This window comes from Pan troglodytes, chromosome 16 (genome assembly GCF_028858775.2).
Source record: "Pan troglodytes isolate AG18354 chromosome 16, NHGRI_mPanTro3-v2.0_pri, whole genome shotgun sequence".
In the NCBI taxonomy this organism is placed as follows: Eukaryota; Metazoa; Chordata; class Mammalia; order Primates; family Hominidae; genus Pan; species Pan troglodytes.
In genome coordinates this window covers 83,155,482-83,176,965 of record NC_072414.2, presented here as the reverse complement: position 1 = coordinate 83,176,965, position 21,484 = coordinate 83,155,482, and positions in this window count along the sequence as shown.

The following is a 21,484-nucleotide window of genomic DNA, read 5'->3' as shown; positions in this document are numbered from 1 at the left end:
CATCACTGCTTTTTAGACAGGAAACAGGGCTAAATTCCTATTGACTTCCAAGTACACAGAGCCACAGATTTGTTTGTCACAGAATCCTCTCTCTGGGTCGCTCTGGCTGACACTCTCTCTCTCTCCTCCCCCACATCACCCCCAAATCAGAATGCATATATAACATTCTGATTAATTGAAACATGGAATGATTAAGATTTTACTCTAAGATAAATTCATAGACTTCCGCTAAGATGTTTGGTTGAATAAATGCGTATACCTTCACTCCATCATTAAACCACATGAACATGAGATTATTAGAAATAAATAAATAAACCAATAAAGATAAGAAGAAAAGAAAGGACAATACCTTCAGCATTTAGGAAACTGGAAAGCAGAATCTGAGTGGCACCTGACAGGCAGACCCAGGGATGCTGAACCCCAAGCCAGCAGTAGGAAGGCAACCAGGATCCCCAAAAGTTCAAGAGTTGGCAGCATAATTTACCTCGGGAGGCAGAAGCAAACGTAAGCATGAAAACAGGGTTGAATTCTATTTAAGTAGTAGGTAGATCCCAGATCCTCTCCCTAGACTGGGTGACTGCATCCCACGGTGGCAGCAGGCTGGAGGTTTCCTCTCTACAGGGTAAACTATGGTGTCTCTAGGCAGGAGCTCTCCAGACACCAAGTGCTTAAATGTACACACTGAATACTGAGATCCTCCAGGTTTTCCTACCACTTGGTTCCAATGAGGGTGGCAGACACTTGATCAGAAGAAGGTAAGATGATTCTTCTCTGGAGAGAATCTCTCCAGCCCAAGTGAAAAACTCAGACCCAGCAAGATCACCTTCCAAGGAAGCTTACAATCAGAGAGCTTCCATCAGCTTTTAGCTTTTCAGTGCTCCATTTCTTTTTTTTAACAGAAACTGACAGCTAAGGGTCACCAGGCATCTGAGCAAAGCTTCTAACATGAATGGCAGAGACCAGAGCAAGCAGACAAATAAAAGCAGCCTGAATGGAAAGGACTATACTAGGAGATAAGACCTTCAGAAACCCATATGAGTGTTCTCAAAGAGATAAAAAGCAGTTACCATTTTCATGAAACAAGAACCCAATTTAAAGAATAAGAAAGCTCTTAGAAGTTGAAAATATGACAGCGAAACTTGTTAAAAAATTCTCATTAGCATGCTAAGACAAAGTTGAGTAGATGACCCTTATGCCCTCCAGAAATAGAGCTAAAAGAAAAAAGTTGAAACACAGAAGAAAATTAAAAGAGGTTCAACACGAAAATGATCAGAATTCTGGAGATAGAAACAGAGACAGAGACAGAAAGAGAGAGAAATAAGAACAGACATATGCACCAAAGGAGAGAGAGAGAAAAAGCCTAACACAATAACAGCTGGAGATTTCAACACCCACCTTTCAGCATTGGACAGATCTTCCAGACAGAAAATCAACAAAGAAACATCAAATTTAATCTGCGCTATAGACCAAATGGAACTAATAGATATTCAAGGAACATTTCATCCAATGGCTGAAGAATATAAATTCTTCTACTCAGCGCATGGATCATTCTCAAGGATACAAGATATGTTACGTCACAAAGCAAATGCAATCACATTTGAAATCAGGACTAAGAAATTCATTCAAAACCATGCAATTACATGGAAATTGAATAACTTGCTCCTGAATGGCTCCGGGTAAATAATGAAATTAAGGCAGAAATCAAGAAGTTCAAGTTCTTTGGAACTAATGAGAACAAAGATACAACTTACCAGAGTTTCTGGGATGCAGCTAATAAAGCAGTGTTAAGAGAGAAATTTATAGTACTAAATGTCCACATCAAAAAGTGAGATCTCAGGTTAACAACCCAACATCACTACTAAAAGAACTAGAAAACCAAGAGCAAAAAACAAACAAACAAACAAACCTCAAAGCTAATGTGGGAGTGGGAGAGAGGGCATCTTTGTCTTATGCCAGTTTCCAAGGGGGAATGCTTGCAGCTTTTGTCCATTCAGTATGATGTTGGCTGTGGGTTTGTCACATATGACTTTTATTATTTTGAGGTATGTTCCTTCAATATCCAGTTTATTGAGAGTTTTTAACATGAATGGATGTTGAATTTTATCAAAAGCCTTTGCTGCGTCCATTAAGATAATCATGTGGGTTTTTTTCTTTAGCTCTGTTTATGTGATGAATCACATTTATTGATTTGCATATGTTGAACCAACCTTGCATCCCAAGGAGGGTGGATGTGACCCAGAATTTATCAATTTCTTCTAGATATTCTAGTTTATGTGCACAGTGTTGTTCATAATATTCTCTGATGGTTGTTTGTATTTCTGTGGGGTCAGTGATAATATCGCCCTTATTGTTTCTGATTGTGTTTATTTGAATGTTCTCTCTTTCTCCTTTATTAGTCTAGCTACAAGTCTATTTTTTTTTAACCAATGAGATTTTAATAGACCAGTTACTGGGAAGTAAATAAATTTTAAAAAATCCTTCAACGAGCAAACTCCAAAAACAGTCAAGATTTTGTTTGAGTTCTTGAAAATTTTTAAGAAATAGATTATGAGTTTTATTAATTATTTCAGAAAACCAGTTTTTAAAAAATTAATATGGAACCAAAAAAGAGCCCAAACAGCCAAGGCAATCATAAGCAAAAAGAGCAAAGCTGGAAGCATCGGACTTTAAACTATACTACAGGGCTACAGTAACCAAAACAGCATGGTACTGGTACACAAACAAACACATAGACTAATGTAACAGAAAAGAGGACCTAGAAATAAGACCACACATCTACAACTATCTTAAAGACTTAAATGTAAAACCCAAAGACATGTATGCAACCAACAATGATATGAAAAAAGCTCAGCATCACTGACCATTAGAGAAATGCAAATCAAAACCACAATGAGATACCATCTCACACCAGTCAGAATCTTTGGCAAACTTAACAAAAACAAGCAATGGGGAAAGAAATCTCCCTATTTAGTAAACGGTGCTGGGATAACTGGCTAGCCATATGCAAAAGATTGAAACTACACCCCTTCCTTACACCATATACAAAAATTAACTCAAGTTAGATTAAAGACTTAAAACTATAAAATGATAAAAACCCTGGAAGACACCTGAGGCAATGCCATTCAGGACATAAGCACAGGCAAATATTTCATGATGAAGATGCCAAAAGCAGTGGCAACAAAAGCAAAAATTGACAAACGGGGTCAAGTGAAACTGAAAATCTTCTGCACAGCAAAAGAAACTATCAACAGAGTAAACAGACAACCTACAACATGGGAGAAAATTTTTGCAAACTGTGTATCCCACAAAGGTCGAATATCCAGCATCTATAAGGAAATTAAATTTATAAGAGGAAAACAAACAACCCCATAAATAAGTGGGCAAAGGACATGAACACACACTTTTCAAAAGAAGACATATATGCAACCAACAATCATATGAAAAAAGCTCAACATCACTGATCATTACAGAAATGCAAATCAAAACCGCAATGAGATACCATCTCACACCAGTCAGAATGACTATTATTAAAAAGTCAAAAACAACACATGCTGGCGAGGTTGTGGAGAAAAAAGAACACTTATACACTGTATTTGGGAGTGCAAATTACTTCTGCCATTGTGAAAGATAGTGTGGTGATTCCTCAAAGACCTAAAGAGAGAAACACCATTTGACTCAGCAAACCCAGTAATGGGTTATTGGGTATATACCCAAAGGAATATAAATCATTCTGTTATAAAGACATGTGCGTGCATACATTCACTGCAGCACTATCCACAACAGCAAAGATATGGAGTCAACCTAAATGCCTATCAATGGTAGACTGGATAAAGAAAGTGTGGTACCTATACACCAAGGAATATTATGCAGCCATAAAAAAGAAAGAGATCATGTCCTTTTCAGGGACATGGATGGAGCTGGAGGCTATTATCCTTAGCAAACTAATGCAGGAACAAAAAATCCAAATACCAGATGTTCTCACTTATAAGTGAGAGCTAAATGATGAGAACACAGGGACACATGGCAGGTGGGGTAACAACACACACTGGGCCCTTTCGGAGAGTGAGGACTGGGAGGAGGAAGAGGATCAGGAAAAACAACTAATGGGTACTAGGCTTAATACCTGAGTAATGAAATAATCTGTACAACAAACTCCCATGACGAGTTTACCCACATAACAAACCTGCACTTGCACCCCTGAACTTAAATAAAAGTTAAAAAAAAAAAAGAAAAAAGAAAATGTCTCAAGTTGAACCACATAACTTCCTGGGTTGAAACACATGAAAACAAACCCACACCAAGGCACATCGTCTTGAAAATTTGGAATATATAACAAAGAAGGAAAAGCTCCCCAAAGTTTTCCGAAAAGTTTTTTAAAAAAATAATACTTACAAAGAATCAAAAATTAGACTGATTTTAGGCTTCTCAACAGCACTACCAGAAGCCAGAACATAATGGAGTCATATGTTCAAAATTTGAAAGGGAAATTACTTCCAATCTAAAATTTTATGCCCAACCAGTCACGTAAGTGTAATAAAGAATAACGTCATGTTTCAGAACAATTTGCTTCAGTGTATCCTTGCTTGAAGAAGTTATTGGAGGATACAGTCCACCAAAAGAGAGATTTGGGGCATGGGGCAGTACAAAACAACAGAGTGGGATTGCATCCATATTTAAGAGGCAGCAGCATTCCAGAGTCAGGGAGTGCTGGGGGAGAAGCCCTCTCCAGTACCCCTGGAGCTCAAACCTCTCATTCCCACATTCCTATGTCCCATTGCTGCCCATGAATTCTGATCACATATTCCTTTGACAGAGGCATTTCTGTCACTAATTATCTACAGTCAAGTGGCTCTTCCTGAGGCTACAGGAGACAATCTATTGCTTTTCATTAAATGTCAATTTGATTAGCTTAGCCACGAGGTCAACACTATGCCGTCAGCTCTAGGTTCTTAGGAAGACGTCTACTTACAAACTGGTTAAAGAACATGGCCCTCCTACCTCTGACTTGTGTGTTTCTGTGCAAGCTACTTAGCCTTTCTCTCATCTGTGAAAGGGAAATACAGTATCAGAACGCTGTCATGAAGCTGAAACGAAATAACAAACATAAAGTTCTTATCTTGGGCTCCACACACAGGAAGTGTTGAATATGTAACAGTTCCTTTTCCTCCAAGGCCAGACCACATGGAGGACCCTAAGACAGCCACAGCCTTGGTCAGCAGGACAAACACGAGGTTCAAATTGCACCATTAAAGCCGTGGCCGAATGGCTGCTCTGCCTCTGGGTCACTCACTGCTACAAGGCTCTACCAGTTCCCATCCCGGATAGGAAGTGGGCTTTTTGTTTGTTGGTTTTTTAAGAGATGGAGTCACCCAGGCTGGAGTGCAGTGGCATGATCGTGGCTCACTGCAGCCTCAAACTCCTGAGCTCAAGTGACCCTCCTGTCTTGGCTTTGTGGGAGCAGCTACGACAACAGGCCAACAGGTGTGCACCCCCACACCTGGCTAATTGTTATTTTATTTTATTTTATTTTATTTTTAGAGATGGGGTCTTGCTATGTTGCTCAGACTGGTCTCAAGCTCCTGGCCTCAAGCAATCCTCCCATATTAGCCTCTTAAATTGCTAGGATTACAGGCGTGAGCCACTGCGCCCAGCAAGTGTTCTAAATACAGTTTCCACCCTGCTCTTCGGAAGAGGGACAAGGAGCAGAGAGACCGTCCTTGAAATATAGAAAATAAAAACATTCCACTATTTAGTGGGGGCAGAGTTCATGATCAGCCACAACTAGTTATTCAACTGTAATCCAGAAGTCCCACTGATATAGGAGTTAAAAAGAAAATATTTAGGCAGATAGTGAGGGTAAGAAAGTCCTTGGTGAGGTTTCCCTCTTAATAAAAAGCAGCCCCAAAATCATTTTTTTTCTGACAAAGAACAGCCTGTAAAATCGAGCTGCAGACATGGACAAGCAAGCTGGAAGCTTGCACGGGTGAATGCCCGCAGGTGTGACAATAGGAGAAGGCTACCTAGGGACTAGATATGTTCAACATGGCGACTCCATCTTCCCTTTTTTTTTTTTTTTTTTTCTTCTGTGAGACAGGAGTCTCGCTCTGTCGCCAGGCTGGAGTGCAGTGGTGCTATCTCGGCTCACTGCAATCTCTGCCTCCCGAGTGCAAGCAATTCACCTGCCTCAGCCTCCTACAGGCGCCCGCCACCACGCCTGGCTAATTTTTTTATATTTAAGTAGAAACGGGGTTTCACCATGTTGGCCAGGATGGTTTATCAACCCCACGTACAGTAAGGAGCAGACAACGTGGCACAGGCCAAATAGAAAATCCATTTGCATAATAATAAGATTAGGGTGGGGTGGCCAGCTTCTTCCAGTGCTATGTAAACGTCTCACCCGGTCCAAACAATCTTTGGGCCCTATGTAAATCAGACACCGCCTCCTCAAGCCAGTCTATAAAACCCCGTGCACTTCACCACAAAACCAGAAGACACACTCAGGAGCCCCTCTCTCTCTCTGCAGGAGAGAGAGCTGTTCTCTTTTCTCTTTCTTTTGCAATATTAAACCTCCACTCTTACCCTCACTCCATGCGTGTCCATGTCCTTGATTTCCTTGGCATGAGGCAACGCACCTCAGGTATCAGGCAGACGAACTATGCCGCTTCATCATGGTTCTGTCTTCTTTAGGCTGTAGGACAAACCGCCCCTTTGCTCTGCAACCCTACCCCCGCCTTGCTCAGGTCTCTTTCCAGCTGAATCACAGAGCCAGATAAAGGCCCCCGGGTTAAGTCTTCTTTTAAAGGGGCAGCCACTCCAAAGAAGACAGCACGATCAGTTTCAGGTGGCCCAGGGGTGCTACCAGGGTTACTCTGCGCTCAGCCACTCTCAGTTCAAAGGCTCACCACGTGCAGCAATGGAACACAGGCTCATCTAGTTTAAAAAAAAAAAGTGGGAGGAAAAGTACTGTTTTAATTCTTATTTCCCAGGCAGAGGGGAGGTTATAAAAAGCTAATTTCTAGCTGGGCGCCGTGGTTCACGCCTGTAATCCCAGCACTCTGGGAAGCCAAGGCTGGCAGATCAAGAGGTCAGGAGTTTGGGACCAGCCTGGCCAACATGGTGAAACCCTATCTCTACTGAAAATACCAAAATTAGCCAGGCGTGGTGGCGCATGCCTGTAGTCCCAGCTACTGGGGAGGCTGAGGCAGGAGAATCGCTTGAACCCAGGAGGCGGAGGTTGCAGTGAGGCAAGATTGTGCCATTGCACTCCAGCTCTGGGCGACAGAGCAAGACTCCGTCTGGGGGGGAAAAAAGGCTGATTTCTGAGCAGTGAGCCAGAGTTTAGTTGATCTCTTCTGCTACTTACTCATGTTTCCCCAAGGAAACCACATCACAAATCTGAGTCTCCTCCGGGAAGGGAAGGAGTAGGATTTGCGGTTCTCTCAGCCTCCTTTCCACAGTAGGACTCTGACTTCCACTTCTAAAACACTTTTCTGCAAGCATCGGTACCTCATAAATGTTATACTATACTCGAGACAGCAAAGGGAAGCACAGATTAGCTATTGTTACAGGACAATGGAAACTTGCTGTCTTCTCCAAGTTTGGCATTGGAGCCAAAGATCAAGTGCCAAACAGTAGTTGTCAAGAATCCTCTCATTTACAGTCAGGTTCTAGACCTTGTGTGCAAAACTTGCAAAGGATGTGGGCAAAAACCAGTTTTGCCAGAATAGATTATTAGATACCTCCAACTTTTATAGGACAGGACTAAAATTTCTTTATTTTTTTTATTATACTTTAGGTTCTAGGGTACATGTGCACAACGTGCAGGTCTGTTACATATGTATACATGTGCCATGTTGGTGTGCTGCACCCAGTAACTCGTCATTTAACATTAGGTATATCTCCTAATGCTATCCCTCCCCCCTCCCCCCACCCCACAACAGGCCCCGGTGTGTGATGTTCCCCTTCCTGTGTCCATGTGTTCTCATTGTTCAATTCCCACCTATGAGTGAGAACATGCAGTGTTTGGTTTTTTGTCCTTGCGATAGTTTGCTCAGAATGATGGTTTCCAGCTTCATCCATGTCCCTACAAAGGACATGAACTCATCATTTTTTATGGCTGCATAGTATTCCATGGTGTATATGTACCACATTTTCTTAATCCAGTCTATCATTGTTGTACATTTGGGTTGGTTCCAGGTCTTTGCTATTGTGAATAGTGCCGCAATAAACATACGTGTGCATGTATCTTTATAGCAGCATGATTTATAATCCTTTGGGTATATACCCAGTAATGGCATTGCTGGGTCAAATGGTATTTCTAGTTCTCGATCCCTGAGGAATCGCCACACTGACTAAGACTAAAGTTTCATTGGAAGATTACACTGAGTACTTCTTCGAAGGGTTGTGTGCTGTATGAACTCCCTCCTTACCCAATTCTCATGGATGGGAAAATGCTTTTCCTTCATTTTAAAGCAAATGAGCTGCATGAACAGGAACTTCAAATTAATCATTCAGACAGATTGGCCCACGTCCCTGAAGCTTGAAGAACTCGGGAGCTGCAATTACATCTGAATAAAGTCCAAAGGCAAAAGGCTGTGGCCGAGTTGGAATAATGGGGGTGACAGAAGAGATTGGAATTGGGAGTGGAACATACTTCACATGAAACCAAGCGAAGGTGTGTGCATGTTTTCTATGGGCCAAATATGAACTGCATAATAGAGAATGAGCCATCGATTTGAAGGAAGACTCTGACCAAAAAAGCTTCCTGCCAGGGGTGAGGCAACTTCAGCAGGAAGAGGCTGCCCCGGACCACCAGAGGCAGATGGTAGGAGGGCTCTTAGTGGCCGCCCAGAAAATGTATTGCCTGAGGTAGTGACCTGCTGTCAGAGATCTCTACCAGGGGAATATTTGAGGAACCCACAAGAAACGGCCAACAACTGCATGTCTGCACCCAAAATGTGAGGCCATAATACAACTGAACAATTCATTAAGACCTATCTGTTCCTCTATCTCTCCTTTCTCCCTGCCTCCTAGCCAGCCCTAGAAGGGCCAGAAACCACTGCTAAGGAGTAGGGGGTGGACAATCAGAAGCCAAATACACTGGCCTCCTCTCCCCTCCCACTGTGGGTTTTTCAAGCTGGGGCTGTCACAAACAGGAGGAAGGATGAGGGGTTTTTTTTGCTGATACTTTATTATGACCATTTACGAACATACAGCAAAGTTGAAAAAACTTTACAGTGAACAACTATATCTTCACCAACTTGTATTCTTGTTTTATCTCATGTCTAGCCATAGATCCATCTCTCTATCCATCCACTAATTCATCTTAGTTTTTAGGCATTTCAAAGTAAATTACAGACATCAATAACTCAACATGCATTAACTAGAATTTGGTATTTTTTTTTCCTTTTGGTGTAAAATTTACAAATGATGAAATGAAAACTTTTAAGTATGTATTTGCTGAATTTTGACAAAAATGTACATTTGTGTAACCCAAAACTGTATCAAATAAAGAACATTACCATAATCTCTGATACAGTTTGGCTGTGTCCTCACCCAAATCTCATCTTGAATTGTAGCTCGCAGAATTCCCAAGTGTTGTGGGAGGAACCCAGTGGAAGAGAATTGAATCATGTGGGCAGTTTCCCCCATACTGTTCTTGTGGTAGTGAATAAGTCTCACAAGAGCTGATGATTTTATAAAGGGAAAGCTCTTTTGCTTGTTTCTCATTTCTCTCTTGTTTGCCACCATGTAAGATGTGCCTTTTTCTTTCTGCCATGATTGTGAGGCCTCCCCAGCCACGTGGAACTGTGAATCCATTAAACCTATTTTTCTTTATAAAGTACCCAGTATCAGGTATGTCTTCATCCGCAATGGAAAAACGGACTAATGCAACCTCAGAAAGTCTCCTCATGACCTATTTCAGTCAATCTCCACCTCTATACCCTTAGATTTTTTCCAGTGTAGACTGTTTGCCAACTTTAGAAATTCCACATAAATGGAATCATATTATGATAACCCTATATATAAGGATTCTTTCAGTCCGCAAAATGATTTTTATATTTATCCACGTGGTTGCACATATCAATAACTCTTGCATTTTTATTGCTGAGTAGTATTTCACGGTATGAATTACCATAGTTTGCTATCTGATCTTCTATTTATGGTCACCAGGAGAATTTCCAACTTTTGATTATTATGAATAAAGCTATTGTGTTCTTCTATAAGTATTTTTATTAACATGTATTTTCACTAATTTGGGGTAAATGCCTAACAGGAAAATTTATTATTGATGAGATGTATATTAGTTATGTAAGAAAATTCCAGAAATTTGGCAAAGTGGTTGTACTATTTTATATTCCCATTTAGCAATATAGGAGAGTTACAATTGTGCCATATTCTTGCCAACATTTGGTGTTTAGTCTTTCCAAACTTAGTTATTTTGTTGGGTGAGTAGTGGTATCTCACTGTGGTTTTAATTTGCATTTCCTTGATGCTTATTGATATGGAACATTTTGTCCCACCTGTATATTAGCTTTGCAAAGTGGCTCCTCAAATCTTTTCCCCTTCTGAATGGTGTTTTTGTTGTTATTGTTGTTTTGTTTTGTTTTGAGACAGAGTTTCGCTCTTGTTGCCCAGGCTGGAGTGCGATGGTGTGATGTCTGCACACCACAGCCTCTGCCTCCTGGGTTCAAGCAATTCTCCTGCCTCAGCCTCTCAAGTAGCTAGGAGTACAGGCATGTGCCACCACCCCCAGCTAATTTTGTATTTTTAGTAGAGACAGGGATTCTCCATGTTGGTCAGGCTGGTCTGAAACTCCTGACCTCAGGTGATCCATCCGCCTCGGCCTCCCACAGTGCTGGGATTACAGGCGTGAGCCACCATGCCCAGCCCAATGTCTATAGGATCTGTAGTGATAATTTCACTTCTCTCTTTCACTTTGATATTGATAATTTCTATTTTCTCTCTTTTTTTCATGATCAGAGTAGCTAGAGGTTTATTAAGTGTTGATCTTTCCAAAGAGCCAACTTTTTTGCCTTGTTAATTTTCTCTATTATTTTGTCTGTCTTCAATTTGGTTGATCCCTGCACTTTTATCTTCATTGCTTCCTTCTTACTACTTCCTTGAAGTTTTCTTTGCTTTGTTTTTTTTTGTTCGTTTTGTTTTTTTGGTTTTTTTTTTTTTCAATCTTCTTTAGGTGGACCTTTAGGTCATTGATTTTAGACCTTTCTCTTTTTTTCTACTGCAGTATAAGCATGTACAGCTATATTTCCCTCTGGGCACTACCATGGCTGTAATTCACGAGTGTTGACATGTTGTATTTTGATTATCCCTCGGAGTAAAATATTTTCTATTCAAACCTGTGATTTCTTCTTGGGCTTGTGGATTATATTTAATCTCCAAATACTTGGGGCTTTCCTAGACCTCTTATTATTCATTTCTAGTTTAATCCTATTGTGGTCAGGGAATACATACTGCATGAATTCAATTTGATTTAATTGATTGAGTCTTTTTTTAATAACCTAGCATATGACCTACCCTGGTGAACACTGTATGTACTTGAAACGTATAAGTATTCTGCAGTTATTGGGTGTAATCTTCCATAGGTTCGTTCAAGATGGTGGATAGTGTTGTTCAGATCATCTGCATCTTTACTAAGATTTTGTCTAGCTTATCTATCAATTGCTTGAGACATGGGTATTAAAATCACCAATAAAAATTGTGGATTGTCTATTTATCCCTTTAGTTCTATTTTTGTTTTATGCAAATTGAAGCTCTGATTTTACGTACTTAATTTTTTTTTAATCTGTCTTCCTCATGAAATGAGTCTACTGTTATCATGAAATGTCTCTCTTTATCTTTGGCAATACTCTTTGACTTATAGCATATTTTATTTGATATTAATATAGCTACTTCAGACTTCCATTACTGACGGTTTGTGTAGTGTGTCTTTTTAAGTGTACTTATTTAGGGCTGGGTGCAGTGGCTCACACCTGTAATCCCAGCACTTTGGGAGGCTGAAGCAGGCAGATCACTTGAGGTAGGAGTTCAAGACCAGCCTGGCCAAGATGGTGAAACCCTGTCTCTACTAAAAATACAACAATTAGCTGGGCGTGGTGGTGGGTGCCTGTAATCCTAGCTACTCCAGAGGCTGAGGCAGGAGAATTGCTTGAACCGGGGAGGTGGAGGTTGCAGTGAGCAGAGATTGTGCCATTGTACTCCAGCCTGGGAGACAGAGCAAGACACAGTCTCAAAAAAAAAAAAAAAAAAAAGAAAAGAAATTAAATGTACTTATTTAGACCTACCTATATTTGTCTTTTTTCTATTTAAAGTGTGTATTTTATATACAGCACATAATTGGGTCTTGCGGTTTTTTAAATCAATTCTGGCCATCCCTGCACTTCAAGTGGAGTATGTGGTATGATTCATTAACATTTAATGTTATTAAATATAGATTTAGCAGTAGTTGAATGATGTAATTGGATTTAGGCTTACCATTTAATTATTTGTTTTACCATTTTATTTGTTTTCTGTTTACACCCCCCTCCCTCCCCACTTTTTGTCCTGTTCCTTTTCTCCTGATGCTTTTTGGACAATTTAAATGTTTTTGGAATTTTATCCATTGACTTTTTAGGTATACTCGTTGAATATCGCTTACCTGAATTCCTTGGGACAAGAAGTGTTTTGGATTTTGAATTTTTTCAGATTTTGGAACATTTACATATACATAAAGAGATCTCTTAAGGTTAGAACTAAAGTCTAAACACAAAATTCACTTATGTTTATATACACCTCATACACGTAGGCCGAATGAAACATTACATAATATTTTTAACAATTTTGTGCATGAAACAAAGTTTGTACACATTGAACCATCAGAAAGCACACATGTCACTATCTCAGCCATCCATGTGGACGGATGTCAGATTTTGGAGCATTTGGGATTTCAGGTTTTATAGATTAGGGATGCTCAACCTATACCTCTTTTCATTATCTTTTGTTGTTATTTTATGTATTAAAATATGCAAGGAAGGGTGAAGTTTTAAATTGGATGAGATTTTTGAATTTTGAAATTAAACTAGACAGGATTTTTTTTTTTTTTTTTTTTTTTTTTACTTTAAGTTCCAGGATACAGGTGCAGAATGTGTAGGTTTGTTATACAGGTCTATGTGTGCCATGGTGGTTTGCTGCACCTATCAACCCATCATCTAGGTTTTAAGCCCCACATGAATTAGCTATTTGTTCTAATGTTCTCCCTCCCCTCATCCTCCACCCCGTGACTGGCCCCAGTGTGTGTTGTTCCCCTCCCTGTGTCCATGTGTTCTCATTGTTAACTCCCGCTTATGAGTGAGAACATGCGGTGTTTGGTTTTCTTTTCCTGTGTTAACTAGACAGGATTTCTTAACAGCTTAAATTACTCAGTGAAATATGAAATGTCAAAGATTCTATCCAATGGGTGGGTAAGAATGAGTCCACTTAGCAACTTTGAAGAAGTAAAGGGAAAAAACAAAACATTTCTAATTGCTCCCTGCCACAGCCAGTGCATTCAATAACCTTTTCTACTGTCCTTGTTATTGTTTTTCTATTGTTATTACAATCATCATTATTTTTCCCAGATGAAAAAATAGGAGTGGTGGGGCTGATAGTGAGAAAATAAGGATTGAGAGCTGCCCCTTTGCCTGCGTTTACCATTTGAGAAATACAGTCAACATGATGCTTTTCACACAGCAGACTGGGAGGGCTTTTGCCTCTTTATGTTTCCGGTTATGTGCTGGATAGAAAATAAATTCTTCTTTCCAAGGGAACCTGTTAGAGATATTTGAGAACAATGCCAGCTCTAGACCAAAACCTGTTATAAGTGGAAATATATTGTTTTATTTCCCTGTTTTTTACACTATTCCTTCTCTAAGAGCTGAGGTAGGAGGAGAAAGAAGTGAATTACTATTGACATGTGCAACAACATGGTTGAATATCAAAAACCTTTTCTTGACTGAAAAAAACCTTATACCATGGAGTGATCACAATATGATTCCACTTCTATCAAATTCTAAAATCTGAGCTGGAAAAATATCCAAGGGTATATTGGGGTTGCGGGCAGACTAAGAGGAGGCATAAGGGAACTTTCTAGTCTCTACTGTGATCCAAACCCATGCTATGGACTTTGTACACAGTATCTCATTTAATCCTCAAAATTACCCTATCAGGTAGTTACTGTCACTTCCTCCACTTTATACAGAACACAAAGCTCAGAGAATCTAGGTACTGTGTCCTACACCTACTTAGAAGTCACCAATTCCTAAGGTACTTTAAAATGTTTTAAATAAAAATTAATAAAGTAGGCAAAAAATAGCATGTAAATAGCATTTCTACAAATATTTCCTAAGACAATTTTCACACTGATGTCCAAAGACATTAACAAGAATGTTTTCCACAACATTGCTTAAAATGATGAAAAACTAGAAGCAACCTAAATGTCCGTTATTAGAAGAGTTAGATTAGTTCTCATACTTCCACATTATAGAATACTGTGCTGATGTTGATAGATAAAATTAAGTTAAAAAATCACATTCACCTTCTGCTCATGGGACCAAGGAAACATGTTCAAGAATATTCATTGCATTTGTGCATAAACACAAATACAAAGGAAAAAGGAGAGGCTCTCTACATGTGGTTATTTATTGGAGAAGGAAGAGGAGAAGGATGAAAGAAAACTTGCACTTTGTATGTGCTTTGGTAGTGTATGTTTTTGTATATAACTTGAGTGATTTTCTTAAATAGATTTTAAAGTCTGCATAATTACTAGGTAAGAAAACAATTGAGTTGTTTTAGTAAAAATCCTTCCCATTACTGCAACAGATTTCTACAGCCAGAATGTTCCTAGTCCCTGAAAAGGGGAACCACTAAAACTAGAAGAAAGAAATACTGACACCAGAGAGGCAGAGTTAGAGAACGTGGATCTAAAGCATCAAATCTGTCTGCAGCCCTGATTAGCAACTTCAGGAAGCCTTGCAATTTTCAGTACTTAATAAATGAGTCACATTGAAAACAAATCCATGATAGCTGTGCATTAGAAAGAAAGGTTACATGTGTCCCCAGTAATAAAGTATGTGCACTATATAAACTAAAAGATAGCAATTTACACTCATATGATTGGCAAAAAAAATGTAAAAGCCTCATGATACCAAGTGAAGCCAAACACGAAACAAGCTTCCCAGTATTGCTTGTGGGAATACAAATTGTTACAACTACTTCAAATAATTGGCAATTATAGTGAAAATGAAGACAAGCCTACCCTACAGTTTAGCAATCCCACTTCTAAGAACATAGTAAGAGGGGTTCTTCCCAAGAAGCCTATACAGGAATGTATATGGCACTATTGCTTGTAATTGTACATCATGGTATTTCCATATGGTAAAGTATTATTCAGCAGGGAAAGTAAATAGACCAGAGGTAGATGTTTCAATATGAATAAATTTTAGAAAGATAAAATCGAGCATAGGAAGCTGCAACTGTATCTATAATGCTTTGTTTTGCCAGAAAAAAATGAGGGGGAAGGCAAGGGACAACAAAAAGTAAAGAATCTGAAATGTATGTAGGAAAATATCAATATTTTAAAATTTTTCATGGTGAATATATGGGTGTTTCTTATATTATTTTCTGTCTTTTCTATATGCTTGAAATATTTAATAATAAAGAAAAATATAAAAGGCATAGGAAAGAATATTCTGAGAAAATACATCAAAATGTTTATGGTTATTATCTCTGGTAAGATTTTAAATGACTTTAATTTTCCTTTTTATATTTCTCTATATGTCCTAATCACACCATATTAAATATGTATTTCATTTATGAAAATACAAAATGTATTATCTTAAAACTCATGTGTATATATACAGTTATTTATGACATATGATGATGAAACCATATGAAACATAGCAAAAAGAATGAAAACTAGACCAAGATATTAGGAGTTGTTGACTTTTGGGTGGAGCTATGGGTGACTTTTTCTTCACGTTTATCTCTAAACTCAATTTTTCTATAGTGGGAAAATAAAATATTTGTGAAAGCTGGAATAAATAAAAGCTATAGGTTTTAAGTGAAAAGAAATTCAAATAATTTTTCCAGCATTATAAAATGTTAATATTCCTAAAGATGAAGTAAGTTACAAAAACATCAATGTTTTTAAAGAAAAATTAGAAGATTTTTAAAGGAATTCTGTTACGAGACTGCAGTTTATATTGATGCTGTGTGTTTGCTAGCTCCGCTAATCAGAATATTAAGTTAAATAGTATATGCTATGCCATAAATAAATTCTATGAGCAGAGGTTACGAAGAAAGGGGATCACAATGGTTAAAAGTGGCCTGGTGACCTGAATTGCTTCCAGTGGGAGGGAAACATCAGAGTCATTTGATCAATGAAGTGTCTTCTATAAATCTCCAGGAAATCTCCTAGGAAGAGTTTAAAGAGATGGATTTCTCGTTACTTCTGATATATGTTCCAATTAAATTTTTACCATTGCCCCCATGGGACTGCCCAGCCTAAGAGATGGAAACTGTGATTCCAGCCCACTGACGCCCACCATCTATAAGATTCTGGCACACTGAGGAGGCCATGACCAGCTTGTTGACTGAAATCTATGAAGTAGAACGATGATACTGCTCCAGCAATCTTGAAACGCTGCCCCAGAATCAATGCAAAGCTCTGGCAACCTTAGAATTTCCATATGCCTAGGCAGGTAGTTGTCTTCAAATATAAGAGCAATGTCATTTTCTGGAGAAAAAAAAGAATCTAGAAAAAGCCTACAATGGTCTCCTCTGCCCTTCCTCCCCACTCCATCTAGTTAGTAACAGCCAAATCCAGGCACACAGATGTCCTAACTCCTACACCTGAGGTTGCCACAATGTGCGTTAGGTGACACGTCTTATAAGGCACATACGCAAACAATTATGGGTTCTGAACAACAGTAACTCAAGCAGAAAAATCAGGAATTAGTGCCCCTAAGTGTACCAGTGGAAAAAAAAAGGAGGCTTAGAGAGTTTAAACAACTTTCCCTCACAGTTGATAAGCCAAGGTGGCCTTAGACAAGCTGAGAAAATGACAGAGTCGTAGCAAAAAGGTTTCGAAGGCAGAAGAGCAAATGAAGCCATGAATTCTACAATCTACATCTTTTTAGCCCTTTCTCTTTTGCACTTTTCTTGGGTAAACTAACTAGACCCTACAAACACATTCCCACCCACAATTTTGCTGCCATTGCTTTAGGGCCTCACCTCATTCCTAACCAGAGGGAATGCCGCTGATCCCTTATCTAGTTATTTAATGACCTCCTATGCTCCGCCCTTTCACTTTGCTTTCTCCATGCCATGATAAGACATACAAAGATTTTTCTGCCCCCAAGATTGTGCAGCTCTCTACTCAGCTAATTACTCCCAACTGAAAAATAACTGTTCTGCATACTCGGAGATATATGGTAATCAAGCAACCAAATACGCCTTTTGCCAATGACATGTTTTTTTAATATGTTCAAATGAGAGCCTCATTGGAAATTATTCACTTTCTTCTGAGTTGCAAAGGAAAATGAAAGGCAAATTATGGCTATATATGCACGTGTTTGCACGGATCCCATTCCATTGAATTAATTTGTTGCCATCCGCAGAGCTACTGACAACTAGCTCTTTTCTCGTGCCTTTTCACTTACCAGGTGGAAATGATTACAGACTTAATTTCTTTGAGGGCTTATTTAGAGTGGAAAGGGCACCTTTGTAATGCAGAAGTAATAACGTCCACCAGAGATGATAAAAGAAAAATAGATTCCAGTGTTTCCACAGTGGAGAGAGAGAGATAATAGAATGTCAGATTTTAAAGGAATTCAAACCATTACTGATTTTTCAGATGAGGAAACGGAGGCTCAAAGAGGTTAGGGAGTTAACCAAAGTTGGTTAGTTTTTTAGTTTGCAGCAGAGCTGAAATTAGGCGCTAAGTATTGCAACACCTGGCCTCTCTCTTCCTCCCTTCCATCCTGCTGCTAGTAGTGTCAGTGGCAAATACAAGCCAGTTCTAGGAAATGTGGCCTTAGGGAGGAGTACTAAGGACAAAGTACCAGTGCATCCTTGTAATTTTCTACACATTCCTTAATTACAGGGCTTCATTTATTCACAGAAGCTGCCTCTCTTGTACATGACCCAACACACACACACACTGTCTGATGGAGATAATTTATCATTATCTGAATGCATTCAGAGTGTTCAGTTTCAGCCAGAGTGAAGAACAGAGAAAGGCAGGGTCAAGGGCATTATAGAAGTAGCCCTTCTTACTTCACTCTCTAGCCCTCCGCCCACTCCCATCAGCCCAGGTAGATGCACTTTCATTACACTTCTCTTTGATGCAAAATGTGGAAATCTTGGTCAGGCAGCTCTGCTTATCAGTGGGTTCTTAATAACCCATTTTTATCAAACTTCATCTGATGGATCCAAAATATGTTTGATCTTAGTATAAAGTACCCTTATCAGTCCTACTGCTGAAATGGCACTGCCCAAAAGTGAATGGTGTTAACAGCAAAGTCTCTAGAACCAGAAAGAAGTATGTTTAAATCCAAAATCCATCACTTTCTAGCCATGCTGCCATGTCCAATTCATTCTCATTAAACAATATTTTACTGAGCACACTAGACTGTAGGAATGCAAACAGATAAGGCCTTACCTTTCCTGGCATCACTCTTGGGAGGCAGAGCCAGACACTAACATCTATTACTCAAGTTAATGTAAAGGATTGACTGGTACAAGTGTTGTACGGCCAGGTCCCTGGAACGTTGACAGCACCCAAGAGAAGGCTTTGCGCCAGTTACAAAGGCCAGGAACGGCTTCCCCTAGGAAGGGCAGCTGGGGCTGAGATCAGAAGCACAAGTGGGCAGTAAGTGGGTAAAGTAATGAGGATATGGCATCCCAGGCAAAGGTGTGGTGCAGGGGGATCTTGACCTTGGCCAGTACAAGACTCTGAGTCTTTGCAGTGCAGAGCATGGAAGAGGGGCACACAGTGAGGTCAGAAAAATGGAAAGGTGACCACGGTGAGGAGGTTTGTCCTCATTCTAAGGAGGATTGGGAGCTGTGGGGCATGGTCTGACCTATGTGGAGGACAGACTGGTGAACAACACGGACACAGGCACACAGGTCAGGAGACAATCCATGCAAGGGCTGCAATGAGAATTTCAATGGAAAGAGAAAACAGAAGCTAAATGATATTTAAGAACTAAAACCAGCAGGCCTGAATGGTAAATTGGATGTGAGAAGTGAGAGGAAGTGATTAAACCAGAGCTCACTCACAGGACTTTGGCTTGTGTCACTGGATAGGTGAGGGCACCATTCTCTGAAAAACAGAATGTAAGGAGATGCAGACTGGTGACTTAAACCTCTGAGCCTCAGTTTCCTCATCTGTAAAATGGGGAAGAGTCCTACTTATATCACAATGTTGTTGAAAGCACTAGAAAAGGTTCCTAGAAAATGAAACCTCCATACAAACTGGTGTATGGTTCTCCCCCAAATAAATGGGACCTATTCTTTTATGCTTCTCTTTCTTGATCTGATTGGAAATTCAGGATCTCAGATATTCATTTATTTTCAGCCTCTTCTCTGATGGCTCTACTAAACTGCTGGTTTGCTGATCTAATCACCCTCAATAGTCTCCAGCACTCCATACTAGTAAAATAGTCAAGGTGGCAATTGCTCTTCTAAACTGATTATTGTAAATGTCACTGCTACTGTGCAGCTCGCAGTGGCTCACTTGGCTGTTCAAGGGAAAACATTTATTGCAAATGTGACTCCCATTACTTGCCAAATGTTAATGCACAAATGCATTTATTTTACCAGGAGTGTGATGTTGGGTCATTCAAGGGGAATGGGAAAACACCACTACAATTGAAAGAGAGAAAAAAATAGCATGTATACAGCACTCCAGAGTCTGTAAAGCCCCTTCATATACACTATCAACGGGACCTCTCACTGGGTGTGGAGAGGTTGAGGGGAGGAGAAAGGGCAGGTATATTCATGATTTTTACAAGTAAGGTTAACTTAGACAAAGTAACATGCTCAAGCTCACAACACGAGGAACTAATACATTTCTGTGACTAAAATACAAGTCTTAGGGGCTCTCGATTCTATCATATGTCTATCAAAATCTCCCACCTGCCAACATTAAGCCATACAAGGTAGATCATAAAAACCATGCAGCCACTGAACAGAGGAGAGGGGCAAGATCAAAACTCATTTGAACTTTCACAATAATATTATATAAATTCATTATTACTTCATTATTATCATTGTGGTTATCATTAATAAACAAGATGTGTTGAGCAACTGCTACATGCCAGACCAAATGTTAAACACTTCATTTGTGCTGTTTCATTGAACCTTTACTTTCCACATAGGTGCTTTTAAAAATCAGCATTATGAAAGTACAGATGAGAAAATGGAAGCTGAGAAAGCTTAAGTTGCTTAAACCTGCTCCTGAATCCTAGCCTTTTTCCAAAACCACCGTACTAGACTGTCACGCTTCTGTGAGATATATTGCATTCATAGCAGAGTCAAATACCAATAAGGCCAAGATAATGAGTAATTTTGAGTTATTCTGGGTTTTTTGGGAAATTCAAACATTGTTTAATTTAGGACATTAAATGCATTGTCCTAAAAGCATTTAATGTAGCTCCACCTGTTCTATAAGCAAATAGGCATGAACCCTTATCTGGGCCAATACCACTCTAGTTTCTCTGTAATCGTACCTTTTGTGTATAGAATATTCATATCTCAAATGCTGATCCTCATTCTGTTGCTTACTGGCCAAATAACCTTGGGCAGGTGACTTAGCAGCTCAGACACTCAATTTAGTAGTCTGTGAAGTAGGGGTGACAAATATAAATGGAACCACGTGCAGAAAGCACTTGACGAGGTCCCTGGTACATGGTTGGTATACCACACATATTAGCTGTGATTATTTTTTATTTTGATCATCCTTGTGATCACAGAATAGAGGTTAGCTACATTCTACAGAAAGGAAACTGGTTCCAAGACATAAAGTGTTTTGTGTAATTTCACACAGCCTATAAATGATAGAACAAAGATAAGAAAGCAAGTGTCCTAAATGTGACAGGGCAAATTTTTGTTACTAAAATTTCCAGCAACTCTCTAAGGAGGGTGGGTGTTGGTAGCTGGAGGATTCTGAAATCCTCCAGCCAAACTGCTCATCAGAAAGGGTTGAGAGATCAAGTGACCTGAGGATGATTCAGAAGTGAGATGAAGGGCAAAGAAATAAAGTACGCATGGGGAGGGTCAGAGAAAGGGCAGGTGAAGGAGGAAGGGTAAGGGAGAAAGAGAATATGTTCAAAGGGATTTGAGAAATTTGCTCCCGTACACAATGTAAATTCCCTCTTCCTTCGACCTTCAGAATCATCATGAAAATCTAGACTACATATAAATGCATGTGTGTCTACAGACTGTA